Source organism: Amblyomma americanum, chromosome 4 (genome assembly GCF_052857255.1).
Source record: "Amblyomma americanum isolate KBUSLIRL-KWMA chromosome 4, ASM5285725v1, whole genome shotgun sequence".
NCBI lineage: Eukaryota > Metazoa > Arthropoda > Arachnida > Ixodida > Ixodidae > Amblyomma > Amblyomma americanum.
The window spans coordinates 126986029-126996258 of NC_135500.1; positions in this window are offsets into that span (position 1 = coordinate 126986029).

A 10230-nucleotide genomic window follows, 5' to 3' on the forward strand; every position below is an offset into this window, starting at 1 on the left:
TGAAAAATAGGGCACTATGGAATTACAATAGGTATGAAGTGGTAAGAGAGATCTGGAAAGGGGTGGTGGTTCCTAGCCTTACTTTCGGTAATGTGGTCCTGTGCATGAGACCAGATGTTCAAGCAAGGTTAGAAAATAAACAACGTTGCGTAGGGAGGCTAGCTTTGGGAGCACATGACAATACACCAAATCAGGGGGTACAGGGTGATATGGGATGGGCGTCGTTCGAGAGCAGAGAAGCTAACAGTAAGATAGCATTTGAGCAGCGATTGAGAAAAATGGAGGAAAATCAGTGGGCTAGGAAAGTTTTCAGATACCTGTATTAAGGAATGTTGACACGAAATGGAGAAAGCGAACTAGAAAGTTGACAAGCAAATATCTGGACAGCAGTAGGGGGCAAATCAGCAATTATCGATTAAGAAAAAGGTTAAACAAACAGAGAGAGTTCTGTGGAAGACAGGGATGCTGACGAAATCATCACTGGGAACATACAGGATTTTTAAGCAGGAAATTGCCAAAGAAAATATCTATGATAATCGTAGGGGAAGCTCTTTGTTGTTTGAAGACAGGGCGGGAGTTTTGCGGAATAAGTCATATAGAGTCAGGTACCACGAGACAGACACGTTGTGCGTTGCGTGCGGAGAGGAGGAGGAAACGGCTGAACACTTGATACATTTCTGTAAAGGGCTTCACCCTACAGTGGAAAGCAGCGGGGCTGATTTATCCAAGGCATTGGGGTTTAAGGACAGTGAAGGGAAAGTAGATTTTAAGCGGGTAGAAGTAACCAAGTTAAGGTTATCTGATTGGTGGCGAAAAGCAAGACAAGAGTAAAATTTCATAAGTCATGGCTAGGTGGCTTGAGCCACCGCCCGATTTAAAGGGTTCAGCCGTATCCATCCATCCATCCATCCATCCATCCATCCATCCATCCATCCATCCATCCATCCATCCATCCATCCATCCATCCATCCATCCATCCATCCGTCCGTCCGTCCGTCCGTCCGTCCGTCCGTCCGTCCGTCCGTCCGTCCGTCCGTCCGCCCATCTATCCATCCATCCGTCTGTCCGTCCATCCGTCGGTCCGTCCGTCCGTCCGTCCGTCCGTCCGTCCGTCCGTCCATCCATCCATCCATCCATCCATCCATCCATCCATCCATCCATCCATCCATCCATCCATCCATCCATCCATCCATCCATCCATCCATTCCATCCATCCATCCATTGATCCATAATGATGATGATGATGATGATTATCTATCAAAGCCACATTGAGCAGTATTCTCAAAATTTGGCCGCCGCGGTTGCTGAGTGCTTATGGCGCTCGACTGCTGACCCGAAAGACACGGGTTCGATTCCGGCCGCGGTGGTCGAATTTCGATGGAGGCGAAATTCTAGAGGCTCGTGTACTTTGAGATGTCAGAGCACGTTAAAGATCGAGTACCTGGCACGTTGGAGCGACGCATTGAGCGTCCGGCCTTCTGATCACTGCCGGAGAAATAATCAGGGTCCACGAGTCTGCAACACACCGCACAATACCTCGAGCTGCTCTCCCCCTCGTCCTCCGCAGCAGAATTGCATGCGGTAAGCTTATTCTTATCCCGATCTCTCCCTCGCTGGTTTTACTGCTGCTTGCTTCCTTTGGCACGGTGCACGTTCGCAAGCATTTTGACCAGCGGCGCGGCCGGAACAACAGCTCTCATATGTGTACGATGTCTCATATGTGTACCCGTTCTGCACGTACTGGGCTGCAAGCGAATAGATCGCAAGTAGCTCGAAGGCATCTCTCGTCGCGAATAACGTTTTGAGGCGCAATGGCACAGCTCGTGATTTTGTTATTTCGAGTCGACGTCGTGTGCCTGTGTGACGGTCGGTGTGAGGTTAACACCGTATACGTGTGCATTTCTTTCAAGTGCTCGTGCGAGTATGTGCAAAACCCGCGCGTGACATCGGCGTGGAACTAAAGATGGCCACCCCGTGTCCTTCCTAGCTAGCCGTCGCCTGGCAAGAGGCGGGAAGTCCAAAGTGGCCTCTAGTATGTCCTTAAGAGAGTTAGCTGCTGAGCTAGTTGGTTATCAGACATATTACCGGGACCTTCAGCGCAGTGGAGCGAAGGTACACACAAGAAAGAGGACAACAAGACCGCTTACTGCAACTGTTTAATCAGGTGAAAGCAGTCGACATAGATAGCCCTCCCTGCTTAAGCGCTCGCGTAAAAGGCACCAAGAAAAGCAGCACCAATATTATCATAGTAGGCGTGGAAGAAATTTCCGCTCAGCCTCACAAAGAAAAACTGAAGTGTCGCTGACACAGCTAGAACCGCTCGAAGAGGATGCCGTCCACGGCACCCATGTGCAGACAAGGTTGTTGACAGCCACTACCACATAATCGATGTTATAGTGCCTAGAATATACTGCTAGTGTGCCGAACGGAGCGCTCTCCCAATGGGAGAGGATGGCAGCGCGCGCGATGCCTTCCAACTATGGCCACGAGGGGCGCTGCTCGTCGTAAAGGTGCCGTCGCTGCCGGACATGCCGCCGTCGCTGCAGTTGCATTGGTCGTGCGCGGTGTGGATTATAGCATTTTGGTCGCATCTACGCTTTTTTATGTTGTTTTGTCCGTGCTGTTCCATGTGAGGGGAAACCACAGCGACTAATGATGCTAAAGTGGAAGCATCAAGGCAGGGAAAAGACATGTTTCGTGCCGTTCTGTCGGAGTGGCTACCGCTCGAATCCGGACAAAGCTTCCATGTTCGTTGTGTCCTGGGACCCAACACGGCTTTCGGAGTGGGAGCGGCTGATCAAAAGACAGGACCGCAAATTGACTCCAGCGTGTCTTGTCGGCGATAAACATTTTGAAGACTGCCCCATCGAGAGAACGTTCAAAGTGACGGTGAACGGTGTCGTCAACGAGCTCGCCAGAGATAGACCACGTCTCATGCCCGACGCAATGCCAACAATATTCGACAACTATCCGAAATACCTTCTGCCTAAAAATACATCGAAAAGAAAAGTGAGGAACCTGTGTGGCCAACCTGCCGCCAAACGGCAAAAGCGCAGTGCCGCTGCAGGCGTCAGCCATGTACCGTCAAGCACTCTCGACGATGTTTCCGACGAGCCGGCAGCAACAAAGCAGCCGAGTGAGAACTCATGGCCGCAGCAGCAGATGGGTTGTATTGGTATTGACGATCAGCATCCGTTGGACTCAGTTTGTATCCCTGCAACCTGGACCAAGTTACCTGAAGCACCTGCTGACTCTGTAGCCTACGCACGTTATCGAGCGAAAAAAAAAACAACTTTGCCACTTTGTATATAGAAAGAATCGTAACATTTGTACGCTTGATGCCTGAACGCAGCTCTCTGGTCGCCCGAAAAGAACAAAGCAAGCACGTGCTTACAACAAGAGTTGAAGCTGAAGAACTAATTAGGCGCAGTGCATTGGAGGCTCTTTGTGGCGGATTCTTTTTGTTCCGTTACAAAGGCAAGCGCAAGCTCATACACACCTGCATAAGTATTGATGTATGAAGCAAGCTGTGACTTGCAAATAAAACACATCAATAGTGAGACCTATTCCAACTGCTTGTGTCGATCGTGGCATGCGATCTTTGAAGATGGAAGCCGTGGTGGGAAAGAGCGAGAGTGCCCTGCTTTTCTTTTACCTATATGCGATGTCATTCCGGGTTAGATGCTCTGCTCGACATTGACAATGGGGGCCACTACTCGGTCTTTCCACCTGCACAGAGCTGGCTGAGCGCTCCCTCAGCATGAAGGTGTATACGATATCCTTCACCCGCGATCGCGATGCGTGGATCACAATTGACTGGCCCGTAGTCGAGTAAAATCTCGATCGGGAGTTCCCATGTAGCATCGATGAGTGCGGACCATATTCGATCGGTCAGTAAAAAAAAACGTAATGTGGCCAACGCATCAACTTTCGTTGCTCATTTGAAGTTGGGTGCCTCGCTGAATATGACTTTAATAAGTCCTTCAACACTTAATATGACTTGTGCTTAAGTCCTTCCGCGGTTGACCACAAAGAATAAACGAATAAAAATTTAGCAAACTGGACCTGGTGGTACGTATCAAACGCTTTGCCGAGCGCTGTTTCAGTCCAGGATTTTCTCCTGGTAATGCCAGGCCGGTAAGATTGTCTACAGCTAGTAGTGTTTTTATGCAAAAAGTGTTCTCAAAGCGTTCGGAGACAGGCTTTCGCAGTGAAAAGCGCAACGCACCAACACCAAACATGCCGCACCTGGATGGTTGGATGGAAGGTATAGGAGCGTCGCCTTTGAAACGGGGCAGTGGTAGTTGCCACCATGCTCAGCTTTTTTCCCTTTATTTTTGTTTAACTCTGCTGTAAGTTGTTAATAAAATTCGCCATTTTCTTTAAAATACGTCTTCCTACACTTTAAAACTTATGTCACCTTTCTGCTTTTGAGCCACCAATCCTCCAATCGCTTTTTGCTAATTTCCACCGCAGATTTATTTGCATGACTATTGTTATCTCTAAACCCTAAGGCATCAGGAAGAGTGACTGTGCCTGCATCGACATTGGCATGGATACCATCACATTTTTAGAATGAGTTGTTCTTTGTTTCTACCGATTTACCACACACAGCACACGTGTCATCTTCTTCGTTAAATTTGTTTTTGTAGCTGCGCGTTCTAAGACACCCTGACCTAGCTTCAAAGAGGAGGGCACTGCCTCTTGAGTTATAATAAAACGTTTCCTTCCTGATCTGCCTTTTCCAGCATCGATATAGTTCTACACTATGCTTCTTTTTCATTGACTCTATCCAATTTTTACCTTCGACGATTTAAACCTGTCGTTTAATGCTCTTTCTGCCTCTTTACATCCTTACACCTACACTGCTTTGGCAGCGCCACCACGCGGTGGTTGCGGGAAGGTGTCACCAGGCCCTCGGCCCACTAGCAAGTACATTCTAGGCACTGTATCGATGTCGTCGACTGTACGGTGGCCAGGCGGCATTCACCACGGGCAGATGCTGGCGAAGAGCCGCGTGGCTGACGCTCCGACAGTGGTGTTACGCCGGGTATGGGCAGCCCCTGGCTGATGCCGTTTCGGACTGTTAATTCCCGTTGTGGCGCAAGACGGTGCGTGCAGGGCAATTGTTTTGTAGCGATAGCTGCTATATTACCGTAGCATTTCGAGCTTTCAGCGTGGCGGAGCCGCCACGTGATGCGGATCAGCTGCCGGCGCCGCCGTGGCTCATCACGTGGCTGGTCACATGACCAGCCACGTGGTGTGGAGCAGCTGCTGCAGCCGGCGGGCGCCAGCGAAACCGAGCTGCCACAGCTGTGCGCATGCGTCGTGCCAAGTGGGACGAAGATGAAGAAGGAACGCCCAGCGAAACGGCCGGCTGTAGCTGTCGCGTCACACCAGGTTTAACCAGAGCTAAACCCGCGGCAATTTTTTGGTGGATTTTCCCTCACGGTCAACGATGCCGAGAACAGACGACGACGCCAGCAGTTCTGCAACAGGGGATCCTTAACGCTATCATGTTAAAAATGAAATGCAGGGGAAAAAATTGGCAGTGGTTTAGCTCTGGTTAAACCTGGGGTTACGCGATAGCTACAGCTGGTCGAGTGGAACTTGATCAATTGAATTGCAAAGTCAGTCTTTCGCCGCTCCGTTTGATGATGATGATGATGTCCTCAAGCTGAATGGCTCGTACCCACGGCGGGAGATTGGCTAGGGAGCATTGCTGATACAAACGCACGCATGGATAAGGAGTGGAGTAATTGCATAATTTTGTGAAGACTCGAATTTGGATTGAAAAGGTGATAAAAAACGGAAATGAGAAAGCTGTGAATTTACATTCTAGCATAAGAATCTGACTGCTGCAATTATATATCCGTGAAAACCGCAGCGGTGGCCTAGTGGTTGAGCATCCGCCTCGCATGCGGGAGGTGCGGGGTTCGATCCCCAGTGCTGCCGGGTACCCACCGGAGGTACAATGGGTACAAGCTTTCCCCTGCCTGTGGCTCGGCTTCTTTAGGGTGAAATGCTTGGGAAATGGGTCTTTGACCCTACCTTGAGTAAAAAGAAACAACCTTGTGTCATGGCGCTTTATTCCGTGAATAAAATCGCACACAGGCTTCAAGGCATATCCCTTGGCGCTTGCCCCAAAGGAGAGGAGGATCGGAATAGACAGAGGTAGCCCCAGTCGAGCGAGGGGGATCTCCAAGTATGTACTACGGAGAGAAGCGCACCGCCGGCAAAAGAGGAAAAAGTGATGTATTGACTGAGTTTCGCCACAAGACTCAAAGAGTTTGGTCAGCGATACCCCTGATCAACATAAATAGAGATTTAGTCGCGGTATTCTGCAGCGCAAGAGGGTCATGGACACATCACACTCCGTCCCAGTTGACACGGCGCATGCGCACAACTGTTGTAGCTCGGTTTCGCCGGCGCGCCGCGTCGCTGGCCTGCAGCAGCAGCTGCTCCGCATCACGTGACCAGCCACGGCGCCGGCAGCTGCTCCACACGACGTGAGAGCGTGGCGGCGCAGCCACGGGATGGTGGCGCCGCCACGCTGAAGGCTCGAAATGTTATACCGTAATGTAGCTATCGCTACAAAACGTTTCGTCCTACTCTCGTAAATGATCTAATGGTTTCCACGGCACAATACCATAAACACCATGACCATGCTCAGATGGCTCCGAAGTGCAGGGTGTACCCAAGTTGACCTGCACTGGACTAATCAGGGTCGTTTGCGCATGCGCATTTTAAGTGGCCTCGCTAAGCTGCTGCAACAGAAAAGCGTTGCATCTTGCACTCCCCTTGGCTACCGGCCAGCGGGGAACCGCCTCGTGGCACGGGCCAAGGCACGGGGAGTGGCTCTAACCCTGCTCTGGAGGGCATTTTACGCCAGCAGACCGACAGCAGGCCACTGTGGGGCAAGTGGTAAGGTTTATTCCTTCCCGCCATCGAGAGCTGAGGGCGTAACCGCCACATACGAAGAGGCAGAGGTGGTGATTGACGGTAGTCTCAGCGTCTCTGCCTATCGTGCGTGGTGGACCTGGACTGGGAAAGCCGTGAGAGTTCCATCTACTGCCAGCACCTCTCCGTGTCCCAGTACTCGGTACAGCGGCTCGGCCTGCCAATACTCGCGGCATAGGTTCCTTCGTACGAGGCACTCTATGGCTGCGGACAGCGGTCGGTGTGAAGGCAGTTGCGCCCCATAGGGCTGATCCGAGCTGAGGAGGTTCTTCCCCAGCTGTTCCGTACGAGGCTGTCTCGTGCGCGCGCGCGAGAAGCACGCATGCTGAAGGCGCCGTCTTTCGCCCGGATCTTGTTCTGCAGCCACGACCGAAAGGTGCCCAGAGAGTATTGTGGTCCGCCATGCGCCACACGGCAAGCGTGCGGCGTATGGCCGCGCGCGTCCGCTTTACCGCTGATATTCGGACGCGCGTCTTGCTTTCCGCCTCCGTTCGGAGGACGGATGAGCAGCGCGTATATCATACCATTTGCGCCGTCCCTCCTAACGCAGGGGTCAACCTGGGCTGCAACGCTTACGGCGGAGAGTCCAACCCCCACCCTCCACCTACCACCCAATGACGCAGCTCGCCATTGTCTGGTGCTGTAGAGGGGTGTATTGTGAGCATATATTTTTACAACGACAGTTCTACGGCAGGCGTACTCTAGCGCACACAAAGTCCAAATGTTAGGACTGAAATCTGAAGAGATGGGTGGCTTCTGTCATGGGCGGCTACATTTGTCTAAAAGAAATACTAGAGGGCGCACTTAAGCTCCTCCCTAAGGGTATGATGCGATAGCGTAATGGGTTTATTCCCATATATGCACGTTTGGTCATTCTCTACTTTATATTCATATATACCTGGGAGGCCTCATACCCTTCCTGGCGCAGCGGTTAAGCGTGTGATCGCAAACGACCAATCATTAATTTAACTGCCGCCTGCTATGGTGGGCATTTTTCTCAATAGCCGGTGGTCAAGGTCACGCGACCTAGGCAGCCCACCTGCCTCCTAGGTTGCGATCTGGCCACCACCTGCCACAGTCATGCTCATCCTAACTCTCTTTCATCCATCTCGCTCTCTCTAAATGGGCTATGACCTCTCGTGCCAAAAGTCACTTCTGCTGTTGATATAGACGGAGATGGTTTAATTGATAAAAGATACTTTCTGTCCCAGAGGCTCGATAAGCGCTCGAGGGCCCAGCTCCGGTTCAAAAACATCACACGGGTGCTACAGCACATACCCACGTTCTTGACCGGCCGCACAAGGAAGCAATCGAAGGCTGATATTACCGCGCAGTATTTATGCGCAGAGAAAAAAATATTCTCAGGGTGGTTCCGAGTGTGTAACGCGAATGTTCGAGAGTTAGCTGTGGAGTGACAACAAAGAAAAAAAGCCGGGCTCTGGGTGAGCGACACTTGTACTCATCCATGGAGGAAGGAAATTTTAGAGGAGAGGCTCTCACGTGGTGTTTTGTGAAGCCACAGAACAATCAACTCAAAGAAACGAAACACTAATTAAGGATCTGAGAAGCACCGTAAACCAAATCATTTATTAAAAGTATCATTGGACTGCAGTCTTAAAAACTGCACTCAACCTTCCCCGGTCATAAGCCAAATAAAAAATAATTACAGGTAGGAATTCAAAACACCTGAGCGGAAATGATAGATGCACACCTCTACGCACAATTCGAAAGACTATCACACCCCAAAACTGGCCGTTTCATCCTATAATAAGCATGAATACAACATGAAGCAACCCGTATACACCCCTTACCAATTCCAAGACACGCGCGCAAACACTTAACAGGTCGTCCTCTGCCGAAAAACATCAATCCTGACTCCGATAGGGCCAGTAGAAAAGCCAGGGTGCAAAAGTTTCACGAAAGATTTTCACTTCACAAAGACAAGGCGCCCGTGAACGCGGCAGAACATGCGGACAGAGGCCTCTTTTCCATGGCAGTTGTCTATAACCGAGTGTCTCCCCTTGTATCGGCGATGATCGATAAATCAAAACTCCCAGATGAGGCCGGAGAAGCTGCCATAGCTTAAGCCATTATCTCCGCCACTGCCAAATACATCATCAGCGGCTATAAAACTGCAATTCGAAAGTTTGCCAAAGGAAGGGCCCGCTGTGCAGCCGTCAAATCTTACAGAAAACCTGCAATACCCGCCAGATCCCATTGTTTGGGTCCCACCGATTTAGACCATCCTGGATATAATGTCCTAGCTGGCAAGGAGATACATATTCAGGGTACTTAACTCCGTTTTCCTAGGCGTTGGAACCCATACGGGCCACTTTTAAAGAAGGCGAGCGCCGATTTCTTCCCAAGCACCGTGTTTGTTGGCTTTCCCGTATGACACACGAGCGCGTTGGTTATAGTACTTCTTAGCATGACAGCGGCGTGCTGTGGAGAAAACGTGCGCAATGTCGAAGGGCAGCAGAAACCGTTTGAAAAGGGTTAACTAGAGTCTTGATTTGGGCTTGTTGCTCAAAATGCATAATAAAAAGAAGCACCGCGAATAGTCACGTACGAACACAAGACGGCAGCGCCAATCCTGCCCTCTTGTGTTCATCCTTGTCTATTCGCGCGGCTTCTTACCAGTATTAAAATGTGTTTCGAATGCGGGGGATCTCATCTTCATTGTAGTTCCTTTCACCCAGCGGGCGATTGCGTTCGTATGGGCTTCTTTGGCGCTGAGCATTGCACACATCGTGCTCAGAGCAACGTCAAAGCCACGCACAGTAAATGCCCGGTCAAACCATGAGACCGCGTCGCGGAAACCGAAACTTTGCTCTACAAGCCATCCGTGAAGAAGGTTCGCAGCGAGTCGTGCACCACAGGGAGGCTGGAGAACGGAGGAACTCAAATTACCTTGGCAACACTCGAAGCAATTTCGAGACAAGAACACAAGCTGGAACGTGGTGTGTGACTGTACTCGGTTTTTTTAACGCAACAGCGTTAAAGGCCGCGTTCTCCAGAAAGTGCGGTGTTGGCGTCGGCTTTGTGAACAAAAGATAACGAGCATGGCTGTGGCAGCTGTTGCCCAGAGAGCAAGCTGAGAGCCAGGTGAACCGCTTAAACCACGTGACCTTGCGGCGTCATCACAACCTGCCGACCGTATAGTGAGTAAACTGCGCGCAGTATGTGACAAGTGGGAGCTGAATTAATGATTGGTCGCTCGGGAAGAATAACCTGGGTAGCACAAGGCCCACTGCTGGGAGCACCTGCCAT